Here is an 18,728-nt window from a genome sequence, read left to right as displayed (position 1 = left end):
TTTACAAGCAAATGTTTTTGAAGTCGCCTTGTAAATACAAAATATTTTTAGCATGGCTCATAATTGATGATATTATTATTATTATTATTATTATTATTATTATTATTATTATTTTTTGTTTGTTTTTTTTTTTTTTTTTTTTTTTTTTCCTCAAGTTTGCTTCTCTACAACATAAGGACACTGTTGAGGCTTGGGTATGTTGGTTGCAACCACCTCTAAAAAGCTATCTGCAGTGGACTGTTTTTCAGAGGGCGGTTGACAGACATCTGGGAGGCAGTATGTCACCTCTTTAAGCAAGCCATACATTTTTCTTTCCTAAGGCTGCTTTCACCCTGAGCCGTTAGCGGTAAAGCGGCGCTTTAACGCCACTTTTCGGCCACTACCCAGGTCGCTTAACCCCAGACATGGAGTTAAAAACTCCCATGTTGCGGCGCTTCCGAAGTGCTTTCCAGGTGCTTCGGAAGCGCTGCCCAGTCATTGCAATAGGCAGGGGCGGTTTGGGAGCACTGTGTACAGTGAATACAAAGATGCTGCTTGCAGGGGTTTTCCGAACGTCCCGCAAGCGCACCACCCCAGTGTGAAAGCATCCATTGTAATGAATGGCAGGCCGTTTACAGGCATTATTGCTAGAGCTAAAACAACTGAAAATTGCCACAGCGTGAAAGAGGTCTAAAGTAAAAGTTTGAAGAAAAGTATTACTTCATTCTGCATCACCAGTCAGTGGATTGACTTCAGTACAGCCAGCCTGTCCCAGTAGCGGTGCGTCCATAAGAATGTACGGGCGCCACCCCCTCTCTCCTGCCACCCCCTTTATCACCAATAGATTCATGCATTGCATGAATCTATCTATGGCCGCCGCTGCTGCCCCCTATTCAAGTATTTGTTTTTTAACCACCTGATTAGAGCCATAGGCTCTAATAGGCATCGAAAAAGGTAAACAGCGAGCACCATGCTTGGCACTCGCAGTTCACTCAGCTGTGTTGGGAAAGTGAATGAATATTCACTTTCCTAACACTGAGCCGCCTCTCTGCCAATCAGGTGCTTGGGTCTGTTACCCGTCACCTAATTGGCTGAAACGACAGGCGCTGTGAAGCATTCAATCATGGCAGAGGACGGGAAGAGAGTATGGGAGAAGACATTGAGACCGCTCGCCACCATCACCTGCTGCCCCACCAAGAGACAGGTTAAGTGCTGGGCAGCCGGCAGGGGGGCACAGTGGCTGCGTTTGATGGGCACAGTGGGTGGTGTTGTAACAGGGGGCGTATCCATTTGCTTGTGATTTACTTGAATGGGTCAGGGAGTTTCCTTTTTGCTGCAAAGTGTGTACAGTTCCCTTCAGCTGCAGTGCACAGGTGCAGGGGGCCCCCATGATAGTCTTACATTATATCATATTTTCCAACTGTCCCAGGATTTGCCGGGCCAGTCACGCTTTTTACTAAGCTGTCCCAGGATGGCCTCGTCTTGAGCAGCATCCCAGAACCTGTACTGTGCCCTCCTGATCCCCCTGTACTGTACCCTTGTGCCTCCACCTCTGTACTGTGCCATTTGTGATTTGATTCGTCTTTGATTTATGGAATGCTTTTTGTATTGTTTAAAATCAATTTTATCAAACGAACAAAAATGTTTAACTCTATCAACTATGAGAGTAGGTGCATTCATTTGGGCATGCTGATAGGGACCAAGTGCATTACTTTGCCCAGGGGCCCATGATGCTATTAACAGGGCCCTGAACGTTAGGATAAGGAGCACAATAAAACTGCAGCTGCTTCTGTGAATAAGTCCCTTAAAGCGTATCGAAACCCAAAAACAAAAATTGGCAGTGTTGCAGCTCACCGGCCCCAGGTGGTGGCTGCATTTGTTGTGGGGTTTTTTTTTGTCTTTTTTTGCACTTTTAAAACAAATATCATAAATAGTAAATAACCATGCAATAGTAACAGACCAACCGGGAACAAATAAGAGAAATATATTGTTTACATACACTTTAAAGCTGGCCATAGATGGATTGGAATTTGTCCGCTTCAGCAGGGACCATCTGAGAAGCCATCCATCTAATAGTAGGCTGATTGTACTCAAGTCATTTTCATCGATCGATTACATACAAACAGCCTGTCAGATTTTAAACAATATATTTACTCCTGGTGGCTATAGCCGCTAGAAGTTATCATTTGTGTTCTGATGGGCAGGAATGCTCCACATGTATGCTGGTAGAACACAATAGCGCTGTGGGAGAACTTTCCCCAACACTGACTGTTGATGGGGGACCAAGTTATATATATTTATATTATATTATATTTTTCTTCCACCTATAGTGAAAGAAAATCAAATCTACGGGCTGCTTGGGTGGGAATTATGCTTGTTTGCACCCAACCCCCCCCCCCCCCCCCTCATTGACACATTTTGCCACCTTTTTGGGGGAGCTGGGGTAGGTAGCAGGTACCTGGTTTTGACAGGTACCTGCTCCCACTTATGGCTCAGTTCACTGCGACAAACTGAGCCTGAAGTTTGGCTACACCCCCCCCCCCCCCCCAGTCTTCTGGGATGATTCACTGGACACCCAGTGTATGTTGCCTATAGCCTTGTCCAGTGGTGTGAAAAGCTAACTCCTGTTTACTTATTTGATGTGCACATGGTTGGGTATTCAAAGTAAAATAAATTTTAATACATTTTTTATTTTTTGGCCACGGGGCAAAGCGATGTTGTATAATGTCTTTTCGCCCAGCCGTGCCATTCTGCTGCAGTAAAACTGCGGCGGCTGGTCGGCAATTGGTTAACCTTCCCTGCTGCTGTGTACATTGACACAGACAGTAGGACTCGGCCCTGCACATCGCTGGATCGGGCTTGGGTAAGACAAAGAGGGGGTTCTCAGGTGGAGCTGCAGCAATGAAGGTTTTTCAGCTTAATGCATTAAGCTCAAAAACCTTGAGGCTTTACAACCACTTTTAAGGCTACTTTCACTTGGGTGGTTACAAATGAAAAGCAGATTTTTGCAGTAAGAATCGCAGGCTTATGGGAATAGCTGCCATCCAGGAAGTCTGACATGACAATGACAGGCTGATGGTAGCCGCATTTCAATACACACACATATTCACCAAACTATTCAATTCATGCTGTGTTAAACTAGACTGAGCTGAGGGCAGCAGTTTTGTTGCAAGTGGCAGTAATGAGCATTTTACTGATGCCAACCAATCAGAAAGCGGCTTTCATTATTCATGTTGCAGTTGGCAAATTAAGTTGGTTGCTATGGCTTACAGTTCTACTTCATGGATTTGGCCATGAAAACCTGGAAAAACGTAATTTAATAGAACGGTAAAGCAATATACAATTGCCCGCAACAAAACAATTTCAGTTCCTGAAGTATGTGCAATTGTAATGAACTTGGTGCAGGATAAGCAATAAAATCTGATTTGATTACTAGGATTTATCACAGTGCACTGATAACTTACATATTGGCTGACCTTTAAGGCATGGCATGTTCAGCATAGTTTCCTTACCTGTTAAGGCAATACTCAGTCAGCATGGGGTTCCCTGCTGTTTCGGCAAGGCTCAGTCAGCATGGAGCTACTCAGTTTTTAGGGCCCATTCACATCAGAAACAGTGCGTCTACTACGTGTTTTTTTTTTTTTTTTTTTTTATGCAAATTTACATGCTTCTGATGCATGTTTTTTTTCCATCTGCTTTTGTGCTTTGAGGGCACTTCTTTCTTTCCTTCTTTGTACTTTTATGGACGCTGTGATGTGGTGCATTTGTGCGCACGTTCCTGTGTTTGCAGTGTATGAAAATGCAGCTTGCTTTACTTTTTTTTGCACTGCATTGTAATAGTGTGCATTGTATGGTATGCCCATAGGATAACCTGGATTTTGGACTATCTATACACTTGGAATACAGTCAAAAATGCATCCAAAAGGCATGGCTTGGTTCACAGAGTTCTCCATCCATCTGTTGAGGCATGGCTTGGTCTGCATAGATCTTCCAGTTATTGGGGTCTACATGTTCCATCCTACTCTCACAGACAATTGACTTTCCACACTAGGCAAATACTAATAGCTGACCTGCTTCTCAACTTGGCTTTTTGTTGGCTAATTAATATATGCAAAATGGAGCTAAAGTTGATCTTTGGCCAACTTCAGCTAAGCCCATTGCTTTCTACAGGCAATGCTTGCCTTTTTTGCTCTGGTTTTCATTGCACAGCCCACATTTGTAGTTGGGAACAGCCCAGCTTGTCAGACGCTGAATACTTTAATCCAGTGCATAGTTCTTTGTATGTTCTGATGCTGTTTGCTTTTTCTGGTAAAGAACTGGAAGGCAGAGACTTCCCCGGTGCTTTCGTTTTTCCTGTAATCCCTCTCCACCTGTTATTATAACCTATTTCACCTCGTCGTCGTCTTGTAGTTATGTGACAGCAGAGTTTATGTATTACTGTGCTGGGCTGATGTGGATTATCCCACTTGCAGCCGTTTCACTATGTACAGGAATAGAAAGCTTTGAAAATGAAAACTAGTTTGGCCTGAGGACAGGGTGTGACCACATTAGTGTCATTCTTCTCTGTTCAGTTGTGTCAGTGAATGGCTTTCTTCTCTCTATATAATCATTTTTTTAATTATTTGTTTATATAAAGGTGTTTTTTTTTTTTTTTTTTTTTTTTTTGTTTGTTTGCATGTAGCAAGGTCCTAGGTCTCCTTTTGATTTTAATGTGAACCTCCCAGGTCGGTATGTAGTGGGTTGTGAGGCATGGTGGGTGCAGAGTAGCTAGTTATTGGGCGCCAGACACTTCTTGAATGCAAAAGAACTTTTATTTCTCTTAACTTTTTGGGGTAGAGAGGGTTAGGGCCAGGAAATCCTTAGGTAATTGGCAGACTCTGAGACTTCAATAGGAGGACAGCCATGCAGGGAAAGGCATCCAACAAGACGCCACATCTGCATGTGCAGGAATGCTGTCTCCTATGGCAGCAGTCTTGAACAGTTCCTAACACAAAGCTGAACAGTTCCTTTCTATTCCACTACAATCTCTTATTGTAGTTCTTCAGCCCACTGAGCTCCTGGTCTCTCACTAGACCTGCTGATTCCCTGCCACTGAATCCCTTGAGCTCCTCCAATCTTCAAGGTGATATCTTCCTCAAGCGTCACCCCTGCTTTTTTGCTGGGCCACTAGATTGGCACTCTAGATGGTTCTCAAGCTTCAGTTCCTGGCTTGACACACAAGGCTGCTCTGCAAACATAACCTCTACTGGTTGGGTCCCTGACTTGATAACAACCTGAAGTTTCCAGATTCTTCATCGTCCATGGTTGAGAATACTGCTCTGGTACTTCAGTTATTCACTGTAGTCCCTGCTAATTGGGCTGATAGTCCCTTACTGGCGACAGCTTCCCCTCTTCCTCCAACCACAACTGGTTCTAGGGCCGGCAGAACCGTCCCTTTTGGTTGGACTGCAAGCTGCAATCCCAACACTGTGCTGCTCTCTTGCTTCTGGATAGGCCCTCAGGCAGCCTAGCAGCCAGATGTGCCCTGGATAGGCCCAATCCTAGCAGCCCAAGCAGTACAACACATGTCCAGGTGGCACAGAACTTAGATCACTTGACTCCACCCGAATATCTAGGCTCTCCCAGTAGGCCAATGGATTCAAGAAAACCATTGCCCATTGGCTGAGATACCCCACATACCCATAATCTGACCTTGCAATGTCCTTCTCATAACTAGTACCACCAAGTACCCAGCCACCTAGTTGTAGAAGAGAAAAGTGCAACAAAGCCAAACTTGGGGAGAAATCAATAGATAACCATTCCTGGCAAGTAAATTTGTGAAGCGCAACCCTGCCTAAACTCCAGGGTGCTACATTTAGTTGCCATTTAACCACTTAAAGACCAAGCTTTTTTTTGGCATTTTTTTGTTTACAAGTTTAGATCAGTATTTTATTGCTAGAAAATAACTATTATTATTATTATTATTAATAATATATTTATTTTTTTTTTCTTAGCAGAGAACCCAGAAAATGGTGATTTTTGTATGTCACACAGTGATTGTGCAGCAGTTTTTCAAACGAAAATTGAAAAAAAATACCACTTCAATACTGAGCACTTTTGCCCCCTTCCTTCTCAGACCAATTTTAAGCTCTCAGCGCTGTGGCACTTTGAATGAGAATTGCGCGGTCATGTAACACTGTACCCAAATTACATTTTTTCAAAAATTTTTTTTTCACACAAATAGAGCTTTCTTTTTGGGGTGGTATTTAATCACCGATGGAGTCTTTATTTTTTACGCTACAAATAAAGGACCAAAATAAGCATTTTTCTTACTTTCTGTTATAAAATTTAGCAAAAAAGGAATTTCTCTTGATACATTTTGACCAAAATTGATGCTGCTAAAAAGAACCCAAATTAGATTTTTTTTTTTTTTTTTAATTAGGACACTGAAATGTGTATAGGGACAGGGGCATATCAGTGGTGCTTGGTGTACTTTGTAGGGTGATCTGTAACAGCTCTCTGTGTAAAATTCATCCTCACACAGAGTTCACAGCGCCCATATCCCAATCTCTGCTCAGCTGGATCCTGTGATCGCAATGATCACGGGATCGAGCTGCTGTGAGCACTAGTTCTGAGGAATGTTCCTGAACTTAAAAATCTCCATATGTGACAATTTTAACCACTTCAGCCCTGGAAGATTTGGCTGCTCAATGACCAGGCCATTTTTTGCTATTCAGCACTGCGTTTCTTTAACTGACAGCTGCGCGGTCGTGCGATGCTATACTCAAACAATTTTTTTCCCCCCACAAATAGAGCTTTCTTTTGGTGGTATTTGATCATCTCTGCGGTTTTTATTTTTTGCGCTATAAACAAAAAAACAGCGACAATTGAAGAAAAACCACAATATCCCCGTTGTGTGTGTGTGTGTGTGTGTGTGTGTGTGTTGTTATATTGATTTGGTTTGCGCAGTTTTTTTTGCATCTACAAAATAGGGAATAGATTTATGGCATTTCAGCGATCTGCGATCTTCTTCCCCCCCCCCCCCCCCCCGGGAAGTAAACATCAGGAATGTAAACGTCTCTTGTAATAGAAGGATGTCGGGTTCTCTTTTTGAAGAGAACTGAGGTCAAAAAGACCCCAAATCTCTTTACTTTTTTTTTTAAAAGCAAAAGATCAAAAAAAGTTTTTTTTACTTTTTGCTTTAAAAAACAAAAACAAAAAAAAAACTTTCCACTGTGGACCGACAGTGATGTTGCTGCAGTCCTCCAAGGCCTATAGAGGTGATCAAAGAGGATCTACTGTTTGATGCCTGCGTGACTAGCCGGGTGCACCGTTTGGATCATTTCTCGGGCAAACCAAAATGGTAGGCTGGAGAGACACCGGCAAGTGGCGGGGAGATGTCACCTACCGCTTCTGAGCTCATGAGGCGCTCAAAATGCTTTCAAGAGAAAGCCAGTCGCTGGCTGAACAAACTAATACTGGGGGTGTGGGCGATATCTTCAGCCATAATCTCGGTTAACCACGTACAAACTGAAACGTGTGTGTGTGTGTATGTATGTATGTATGTATGCATGTATGTATGTATTGCAGTTTGCAAGTGGTTTAAAGTATGACATTGTGTTCCTAAGAAGGTATTCATATATCATCGAACCTCCAAAAAAAAATCGAAGTATTTGGGCTAGATTCATACTATAAAAATTCAGCATTTCGGCATTTCAATTTTTACACTGTTTTTTGCTCTGCTTTAGGCTCAGTTCAAACTTCTGCTGTTTTTGGACAAGTTTTTCTGTCATTCAAGGCTTAGATGTCAAAGTTCACCCCCCCCCCACCAAACCACAAGCTTAGACAAATGGATCTTGCATATCCGTGGCTAAGTGCAGAAAGGACTGCCACCATTTTCCAGGCCTTTTGGTCCAAGAACAATTGATTTGGGTGAAATGCTGTTGCAATAATGTTTCAAGCGTTTAACTCTTGCAGTGCAGGAATGGGTGGACACTGCAAGGTTACTTAAAAAAAATAAATAAAAAAAACTGACTCCAGATATAAGTATTGGCAAAGTTCAATTTTTCTTGTGTATAAGGGTTATACAGGCGCGACAGCTGAACTGGTATAACTCGTTATCATCTCTCCTTTCTCCTCCAAAAAGAATACAAATCAAGTAGGACAAGCACCTCTAGAGAAGTCTAAGAAGTGTCACCCCCTTATCACGGCGTGCCTAAGGGTCTGCCCAGCCACCAGGCTTATGTGGGCTGTTGTGTCAACTGCTATTGACAGGGTAATCCTCAGCCTATACAGAGCAGGTGAAAAGGGGTCCACAAAGCATTCTGGCGGGCAGACTAGGAACACTGCTGATTTTGGATTGTCTTCTACTGTTAAAATTTCAACTGAAAATATAAAAATGGAAAAAGGCCCCAAGATGTTGAGTGGGTCCACAGGTATGAGGGTTGCCTAAAAATGACTGATAAGCTCCTGAATGTGGTAAGAGATTTCTCTGGGAAACACTTTCTGAACTTTGTATAGAACATGCCCTTGATATTTTGCTGGGTGACTACATGTCTGGTATCTGACATGAGAGAGGAATGCAGCAATTCCATTGAGGGCTGCTTTTGGGATAATTCACTCAGGCTAACATAGTTGTGGACAGAAGCTGCAAAATGTATTAAGCAAGTTTCATTATTTTCCTGGCATCCTGTTACCGTTTTACAACAATTTTTTTTTTTTTTTTTTTTTTCACACATGCATGGAAAACAGTTCAGTTACAGACCTTTGCTGTGTATATGCTACTAATTGTCAGCAAAATAGAAACAGGTGAAACTATGTCTTTTAAAACCGTATATAGAGATCTATCAAATTTTTTTTAATTTTTTTTATATATGGCAAAGGCTAAAAGTGGCAGTGAAAGGCCACAAAACCTAGAGCTAATTTGTGTGAGATATATATAATTATATATTATAATATTTTACACACAGACAGTATCTCACAAAAGTGAGTACACCCCTCATTTTTGTAAATATTTTATTCTATCTTTTCATGTGACAACACTGAGGAAATTACACATTGCTACAATGTAAAGTATTGAGTGTACAGCTTTTATAACCGTGTAAATTTGCTGTCCTCTTAAAGTAACTCAACACACAGCCATTATTGTCTAAACTGCTGGCAACAAAAGTGAGTACGCCCCTAAATGAAAATGTCCAAATGGGCCTAAAGTGTCAATATTTTGTGTGGCCACCATTATTTTCCAGCACTGCTTTAACACTCTTGGGCATTCACCAGATGGTGGATGTTGGAGACCTTGCACTCCTCCACCTTCCGTTTTTGAGGATGCCCCACAGATGCTCAATAGGGTATAGGTATGGAGACATGCTTGGCCAGTCCATCACCTTTACTTTCAGCTTCTTTAGCAAGGCAGTGGTCATCTTGGAGGTGTGTTTAGGGTCGTTTATCATGTTGGAATACTGCCCTGCGGCCCAGTCTTCAAAGGGAGGGGATCATGCTCTGCTTCAGTATATCACGGTACATGTTGTCATTCATGGTTCCCTCAATGAACTGTAGCTCTCCAGTGCTGGAAGCACTCGTGTAGCTCCAGACCATGACACTCCCACCACCATGCTTGACTGTAGGCAAGACACGCTTGTCTTTTGTACTCCTCACCTGGTAGCCGCCACACACGCTTGACACCATCTGAACCAAATAAGTTTATCTTGGTCTCATCAGATCACAGGACATGGTTCTAGTAATTCATGCCCTTAGTTTGCTTATCTTCAGCAAACACTTTGGGCTTTCTTGTGCATCATCTTTAGCAGAGGCTTCCTTCTGGGACAGCCACTCAGAATTTGATGCGGTGTATGGTCTGAGCATTGACAGGCTGACCCTTCAACCTCTCCAGCAATCGTACATCTATTTCTCAAAGACAGCATCTGTGTATAACGCTGTGCACTCAACTTCTTTGGTTGACCATGGCGAGGCCTGTTCTGAGTGGAACATGTCCTGTTAAACCGCTGTATGGTGCTGGCCACCGTGCTGTAGCTCAGTTTTAGGGTCTTGGCAATCTTCTTATAGCCTAGACCATCTTTATGTAGAGCAACAATTACTTTTTTCAGATCCTCAGCGTTCTTTGCCATGAGGTGCCATGCTGAACTTCCAGTGACCAGTATGAGAAAGTGAGAGCGATAACACCAATTATTTAACACACCTGCTCCACATTCACACCTGAGACTTGTAACACTGAGTCACATGACACTGGGGAGTGAAAATGGGTAATTGGGCCCAATTTGGACATTTTCACTTAGGGGTGTACTCATTTTTGTTGCCAGCAATTTAGACATTAATGGCTGTGTGTTGAGTTACTTTGAGGGGACAGCACATTTGCACTGTTATACAAGCTGTACACTCACTACTTTACATTGTAGCAAAGTGTAATTTCTTCAGTGTTGTCACATGAAAAGATAAAATATATATATATATTTTTTTTATTATGTACACCTTTATTGATCATGCTAATGTGCTTTGCCTCGTAGTTACAATCGTTTTAAGCAGAGGTTCTCTGAGACCTGAAAATCTATTTCAAGGGTTCCTTCTGGGGTACAAATGTTGAGAGGTTGTAGTAGAGGATGGGCCAAGCCCAGATTTTGAAGGCAACAAGAGAAAAGGGAATATAAATTTATATCTAACTTCCGTTCTCTGGATCCACTGATCCTTTTGTCACATGGTTTTCATTGAAAGCAAGCCCTACCTAAAGCTGGCTGTACACTGCGTCCAGTTCCTAATGAATCAGCCGAATTTTGGTAGCCCTGTTGGCAATCTCCTGCCCAAAAATGGAAGCCCGGTGAAAAATTGTCAGAAGAGGCTGCACACAATCGGATGCAACCAGATGTCAAAACACTAAAGATTATAGGCAGAATGAAACAAATCTATATGTGTATGGCCAACTTTACCTGGCTGATCACGTTGTCCTCTAAAAGTTAGGCACAGGGATGTCTGCTGGTTGTGGTGAGGGTCTGCTGTTTGTGATTAACTGAGCAGCTACATTATGTGGTAAGATTTTTTTTTTTTTTTTTTCTCTGGAAGACTTAACTGTATACACATGAAAAGAGAATAAACGTGACCTAGTATCACTTGAAATGGTGTATGTGAAAGCATGACCACCTCCTTGTGTTACATAATGAACACCCTCACGCCCATTCTATTCACTTTCAAACATGTCTAAGAGATTAGCCAGGGGCAACAATGACATTACAGCACCAATACAGTAGTATAAATGGTTTCATTGATGGAGCATTAAGGCATTTGGTGAACTTTCCTGTTTTGTACAAAGTGGGGGAAGGGTTGAAAGCTCTGTCAGGTTTTTATTCTTGTCTGTCTCAACTGCAGAGAATTAATGGGCTTGCCAATACTGCAAGCCCTGATCTGTGAATTCTGGTGGGGGCAGGAGAGCCTCTCCGCTGCCAGAGTTTAGGGTTGATCATCGCACCAGCATCACTTGTTTTTGGACGACGATCTGTCAGTGTGTAGCCAGTTTTATCATCTTTCTGGTTTGTCCCCAGGACAAGGAAGTAAAAGTAAATTACGCCAAAAGAAGTCGGTTTTGCCAGGAGCTCTATTTTAATCACTTCAGCCCTGGAAGATTTTACTCCCTTCCTGACCAGAGCACTTTTTGCAATTCGGCACTGCGTCATTTTAACTGATAGTTGCTTGGTCATGCGACGTTGCACCCAAACAAAATTTGACGGGGGTTTTTTTTTTTTCCAACAAATAGAGCTTTCTTTTGGTGCTATTTGAACACCTCTGTGTTTATTTTTTGCGCTATAAACAAAAGGGCGACAATTTTGGAACCTAGGACATGACAGCGATCACTGCTCCCGATGACGGGGAGCAGTAGCTCTGTCATGACACACAGCAGAACGGGGAAATGTATTGTTTACATGGGCATTTCCCTGCTCTACCTATCCACACAGCAATCGCAGGCCACCAGTGAACATTGAGTTCCCGGGACCAGCGGGCATACGCCCAAAAGGTGACAAATTTAAAAGGACGTGCCATTCTGCCAATGTACATCTGTTTTGCGTCGGTTGGCAAGTGGTTAAATAAGTTGGATATGGACATATAAGTCTAAAGCTGAGTACATACTGACTGATGAAAAAAAAAACAGATCACTGTACCAACACAAATAATGTTGGAGCTGTGACTTCCCCTACTGTTCTATTGAATTCTGACAACAGGGTAAATCCTGACCCGTGCTTTGTGTGTATGTGTTGACACACACAGCGTGGCTTGGGCCCGCCATTGCTGTCTCCTACCTGGCTGTGATTTACAGCAGCAAGAGCTAATGGCTCCCGCTGCTTCTTCCGTGTCCAATGAGGATAGAGTCCCTGCTCTGACACAGCATGGGTTTGGGATCAGACTCGGGTAAGCATAAGAGCTCCTGGGGGGGGGGTTGGTTATTTACCTTAATGCAGTGCATTAGGGTTAAAAAAAGTTTTTTTTTTTTAAATGTATGCCTCTAGAACTACTTTTAAGCATAGGTTAATTTCCTCCAGCAATGTTTAACCACTTGCTTACTGGCCACTTAAACCCCCCTCAGTCCCAGACCAATTTTCAGCTTTCAGCGCTGATGCACTTTGAATGACAATTGCGCGGGCATACAACACTGTACCCAAATGAAATTTTTATCATTTTTTTCCCACAAATAGAGCTTTCTTTTGGTGGTATTTAGTTACAGCTCGGAGTTTTATTTTTTGCTAAACAAACAAAAAAAGATGCAAAAAAATAAATAAATCATGTTTTAATAGTTTGTTATAAAATTTTGCAAACGGGTCATTTTTCTCCTTCATTGAAGTGCGCTGATTAGGCGGCACTGATGGGCTGCATTGGTGGGCACTGATGGGCTGCATTGGTGGGCACTGATGGGCTGCATTGGTGGGCACTGATGGGCTGCATTGGTGGGCACTGATGGGCATAGTTAAGGCGGCACTAATAGGCACAGATAAGGCGGCACTAATAGGCACAGATAAGGCGGCACCGATGGGCACAGATAAGATGGCACGGATGGGTGGCACGGATGGGCACTGATAGGTACCACTGATTGATGGGCACTGATAGGTGGCTCTGATGGGTGGCACTGCTGGGCGGCACTGCTGGGCACTGATGGGCGGCACTGGGGTGCAGCACCTTTGAGGCAGACTGCTGGGTGGCACTGCAGGGTGGCACTTACTTTTAGGGTGGCACTGCAGGGGGCAGGTGGGCACTTGCATTGCTGGCCGTGATCGGGACTGATGTCCCTAATACCTTTTTATTTTATGTGTTTGTTTTTTTTTTGTTTTTTTAACCTGCAGCCGTTCATCTCTCCCTCCTCACACGCTGTCTGTGTGAGGAGGGAAAGCCAGCGATGAGAGATGATCTCATATGTAAACATATGAGATCATCTCTCATTGGGTACGCCGATCGCGCTGTAAACGGCTGCTGTGATTGGCCGTTTTACAGCGATCTGTGACTGGCTGTGTCCAGGGGACACGGCCAGTACAGAACTTCCCCGATGCGCGCTCTCAGGAGCACGTAACGCCGAAGTGAACAGGAGGACGGCCTCCCGGCAATTGGTGTCCGCGCTGCAGCCGTCTTACGGCTATAGCGCGGACACCTAGTGGTTAAAATTGCATGACACGTCACAACCTATTTGTGCCTATGGAACCATTTATAAACAGATTCGACTCCAACTTGCAGCAATTTAAAAAAAGTAACTACATTATTTTTGGTAATTTCATGTGCAACTTGCATAGACATCCTGTGCATGAAGTCACACAGATGTCAGCAAGCCTCACATGAAATCGCACTGATCAGCGGCTTTGAAAATGCAATGAAGTAGCTTGATTTCAAAGCTGCATTCAGTGTGAAAGGGGTGTTGAGCACCGACACAGAATAGAAAGTTAGCTGGGCATGTTGCAATTTTAAATTGGCTTGCAGAGTTTGATAGACAGGACTGTCAGACGTGTCCATTAAGGTCAATGGTAGCACGCCGCAACCACGAGCCAAATGCTCGGCTCTGATTGCAGAGCAGTATTTCAATACATAACCCCCCTTAAGATTAAAAAAAATTAAATACGTTCAGGAGAATGGATGATTGCCCCCTAAACATCTGGCAGCTACTACTCTAAAACACTCTGAAAAGTTATCCACTGGAGAGCCTCTTGTCTGAAAGATTACCTGTGCATACAAAACCCCTTTTACAGAAAGGTTTATCGCACCACAGTGTTCGTTGCTTGGGAAGAGCACCATAGTACCTAGACAACATTGAGGAAAACCTTTTTCCTGTACACTTTTTTGAGCTATTGATGAACGATGAATGAAACTAAACCCCATAAGTTGAGTATTCTGAAATCCACTTCCGATTTTCATGGTTGTGGCTGCAGATACAAACTCAGGCATGGCCTTCGGATATGTCATTCATATTGATACCTCTATACCATGGGGCCCAACCTGTGGCCCTCCAGTTTTTGAAAAACTACAAGTCCTATCACGCCTTTGTCTTTGAGGTTATACTTTGTATCTTTCAGCCTTGCAGTGCCTCATGGGAGTTCTGCCACAGATGGAACACATATGCTCTATACCCGGGTTCTTTCTAAACAAAGGGCCGTTTTACTGTCCTTCAGATATTAGGAGGGCCGGACTTTGGCCAGTGGGTAGAGAAAAGGTCCCAACATCATTAGGAAAAAAATAATGCCCCATTGTTTGTTTTAGTGAGAGTAATTGTGCCCCATTATTGCTCTAACTGGGAGGAGTTGTTGGGCCCCCATCATTGATTTAATTGAAGGGAATTGTATCCCATCACTGATGTTATCGGGCCCCATTGTTTGTGTCATTGGGAGGAATTGTGCCCCATTGTTGGTGTCAGTGGGAGGAAATAGGGCCAAGGGTCGGATAAAAGCAAGCAAAGGGCCGCATCTGGTTCCGGGCCACAGTTTGGAGACCACTGCTCTATACACATCAGATCTACCACATCATTTCTTTGCTGGTTTAATTTGAACATACTCCTCAGACCACAGGCAATGTTGGTTCATAAATATGTCTTTGCTGCGGTTGCCACTAAGCTCCACCGTCCAGTGCTATGACTAATAAAGAAGACTGCACCTCCTATTTAAACATTGATAGAAAGTGTATGAAGCGTTCTTCCTCTTTCAAGAGGGAGGAATGACAACCTACACATTACACAGAGCCTGTCCTATTTTCTTCTAATTTCCCAATAATTATTTTAAGGTTGCAGCATTTTGATGTCCTAGTCAGAATTAGTGATCCGATGAGTGTTGTCAGTCTACAGTATAAGTATTTTGATGTCAAAATGATAAAGATGATGTGGCAGTCACTATGTTGGTGTCATAATGAGCACTTTGATGTGACAGTATTGTCCTCGTGTTAAAATACTTCCTAAGTCAATATTGTAAGGACTCAGGAAGTATTGGTATGTCAAAGTAAGGTTTATGATGTCATAGTTACTACTATCCTATCACTGGCATGACCCAGTGTCTGTCCTATATTTTTACTCTCAATACTGTCCGATACCCCTGTGTATTCTGGGAAGTGTGATCCTCTGTCATTAGATTGATCATTCTGCTGCACACCAGCAGCACACACCTTTTTTCTCATGACAGTCTTATAGATTGTGGCATCTCTACTATACTTTTTTTATGCATCTATCTTTCCCATCTGCTAATTTAATAATGTGATATTACATATGGTGGCAGTTGAGGTGTTTATCACACAAAGTGGACATAGTTGAGACTCGGAGGAATAATTCTGGTTGCAGTTTTTGGGAATATCAGACTTCAAGGTCCCATGTGTTGTGTATAGCAGGTGAAGTAAAAGCAATTCTAGTGCATTACCTCATTCAAAGGGACAGTGTCTGGGTCCAAAAGAGTGATCTATGCTAGTAGTCTCCAAACTGCAGCCTGTGGTTTTTGGGGCACTATTCCTCCTACTTGTACATGGCGTTATTCCTCCCACTGGCACCCATGATTGGGCACTTTTCCTCCCACTGGCACCCATGATTGGGCACTATTCCTCCTCCTACTAACCACAGGTGCAATAATAAATGTTTTTTTTTACTTCCACTGACCACCAAGGCTTAGACATTATTTAGTCCCACTGACCGCTACTCCTTCTGGCCACCTGAAGTCTCAAGGACCGTTATCTCTCCTTTTTTTGTTTAGTGTGTGTGTGTTTTTTTTTTTTTCCCCCGCTTCTACCATGCATTTCTCAATAAGGTGAACAAGTCACCAATGGCCTCTCCCATATTTCTGTCCAGACAGGTTCTTTCAGGATAAAAAAGCCATATGACATTTTGGTACAAGGAAGGGACCAAAAAATAAAAATAATCTGCAGGCAGGAGACGGCCATTAAACTGCTTTGGATTGAAGTTTTCTGTTTTGACAAGTGTCTTTAAGTTGGGCTTTAGACCCCATCGGAGCTTATCAGAAGCTGCAACCTAGAATTACTATCTAAGTTCATTGATTTCCTAATACAAGCACAGTACTAGTTTCCAAGGCCTTGTGCAGCAGCCACATAACTGTAATTATTCCCAGACTGAGAAACACATTGAACACACAGTGGAGGAGGTTTAACCTTGGCTATGCTGGATCTTGCTGCAATCCCACTTGCAGCCAACTGATTTTCTCCCATGCACAAAAAAAGAAAAGGGGGGGGGGAAAAAAGCCAGAATGCATAAAGATAAGCCTTGCAGGCAGTATGACCAGCACCAGACAAAGCCCTTCTTTCTTTAAACCACACTGAGCACATTGCTTGTCTGATAAAAATTGTTCTGACGTATTTCAAGTTTGTAGCCCAATATCCCCAAGTGCTGACTCTGCAAATACATTCTGATTTTTCTCCAACAGTTGAGTGCTCTGTGCCAAGCAATAATTATCATGAAAATGGAACATGCTTGGATAATAATGCATGCAGGCACTAAAGAAAATGCTTTAGAAAACAAGCAAAAGCATATAGGGCTGTAACTATTTTGCAATCGATTAGTTGGCCGATTTATTGTTTGATTAATTGATTAATAACCATAAAAGTGTATAATGTATAATTTAGTTAATATGTAAAGTAAAAAAAAAAATGTATTCCTAAATATCTCTTTGCAGTCAGTGGTAAATCTAAATGACCAACTAATATGGTTAGGGAGCAAAATCTCTAATCCACCCATGGGCGTCCGCAGCAGGGGGCAAGGGGGGGTCAAGTGCTGCCGCCGCTGCCACCATGCTGCATCCTCCGCTCTCTCTTCTGGTTCACAGCGCTGGCTCTGTGTTCGGCAGCCGTCTGTAACACCGTCCCGCCCTCCCCCCCCAGACCAGCTCGTGTGATAGTAGAGAGAATCACGTTCCGCCTATCACATGAGCCGGTCTGGAGGGGCGGGACCGTGTTACAGAGTGGCCGCCGAACACAGCCATCCAGCGCTGTGATCCAGAGGAGTAGATGCCCATCCGTGCCACAGTGCCTGGATAAGGAGGATCGGGGGGGGGGGGGGGGGGCTGCAGTACTCTCCTCCACCACCACACTCTCCTACCCCCCCCCCAGTGCTCTCTTCCACCACCACACTCTCCTACCCCCCCCCCAGTGCTCTCTTCCACCACCACACTCTCCTACCCCCCCCCAGTGCTCTCTTCCACCACCACACTCTCCTACCCCCCCCCAGTGCTCTCTTCCACCACCACACTCTCCTACCCCCCCCCCCCGTGCTCTCTTCCACCACCACACTCTCCTACCCCCCCCCCCCCAGTGCTCTCTTCCACCACCACACTCTCCTACCCCCCCCCCAGTGCTCTCTTCCACCACCACACTCTCCTACCCCCCCCCCCAGTGCTCTCTTCCACCACCACTCTCTCCTACCCCCCCCCCCCCCAGTGCTCTCTTCCACCACCACTCTCTCCTACCCCCCCAGTGCTCTCTTCCACCACCACACTCTCCTACCCCCCCCAGTGCTCTCTTCCACCACCACACTCTCCTACCCCCCCCCCCCCCGTGCTCTCTTCCACCACACTCTCCTACCCCCCCCCCCAGTGCTCTCTTCCACCACACTCTCCTACCCCCCCCCCAGTGCTCTCTTCCACCACACTCTCCTACCCCCCCCCCCCAGTGCTCTCTTCCACCACACTCTCCTACCCCCCCCCCCAGTGCTCTCTTCCACCACACTCTCCTACCCCCCCCCCCCCCCCAGTGCTCTCTTCCACCACACTCTCCTACCCCCCCCCCAGTGCTCTCTTCCACCACACTCTCCTACCCCCCCCCCAGTGCTCTCTTCCACCACACTCTCCAACCCCCCCATCAGTGCTCTCCTCCACCACCGCACTCTCCTGCCCCCCCCCAATGCTCTCCTCCACCACAGCACTCTCCTGCCCCCCCCAGTGCTCTCTTCCACCACCGAACTCTCCCGCCCCCCCCCCCCCAGTGCTCTCTTCCACCACCGCACTCTCCTGCCCCCCCGTGCTCTCTTCCACCCATGGGCGTCCGCAGCAGGGGGCAAGGGGGGTCAAGTGCCCCCCCCCCTGGAATCCCCAAGGTGTTGCCGCCGCCACCATGCTGCATCCTCTGCTCTCTCTTCTGGTTCTCAGCGCTGGCTCTGTGTTCGGTGGCCGTCTGTAACACAGTCCCGCCCCCCAGACCAGCTCGTGTGATAGTAGAGAGAATCACGTTCCGCCTATCACATGAGCCGGTCTGGGGGGGCGGGAGTGTGTTACAGAGAGCGGCCGCCGAACACAGCCATCCAGCGCTGTGATCCAGAG

The 18,728-nt window shown here is 44.6% G+C and overlaps 1 protein-coding gene across 1 annotated transcript in view; it reads left to right on the top strand.

The window, feature by feature from the left end:
* The window catches only part of PRRG2 (proline rich and Gla domain 2), an 81,740-nt gene that overhangs the window by 699 nt on the left and 62,313 nt on the right, over positions 1-18,728 (top strand). The window lies entirely within an intron of this gene.

This window comes from Lithobates pipiens, unplaced genomic scaffold (assembly GCF_037356315.1).
Source record: "Lithobates pipiens isolate NorthernLeopardFrog02 unplaced genomic scaffold, aLitPip1_a1.2 Scaffold_27, whole genome shotgun sequence".
In the NCBI taxonomy this organism is placed as follows: Eukaryota; Metazoa; Chordata; class Amphibia; order Anura; family Ranidae; genus Lithobates; species Lithobates pipiens.
This window is presented reverse-complemented; position numbering and strand designations above follow the sequence as displayed.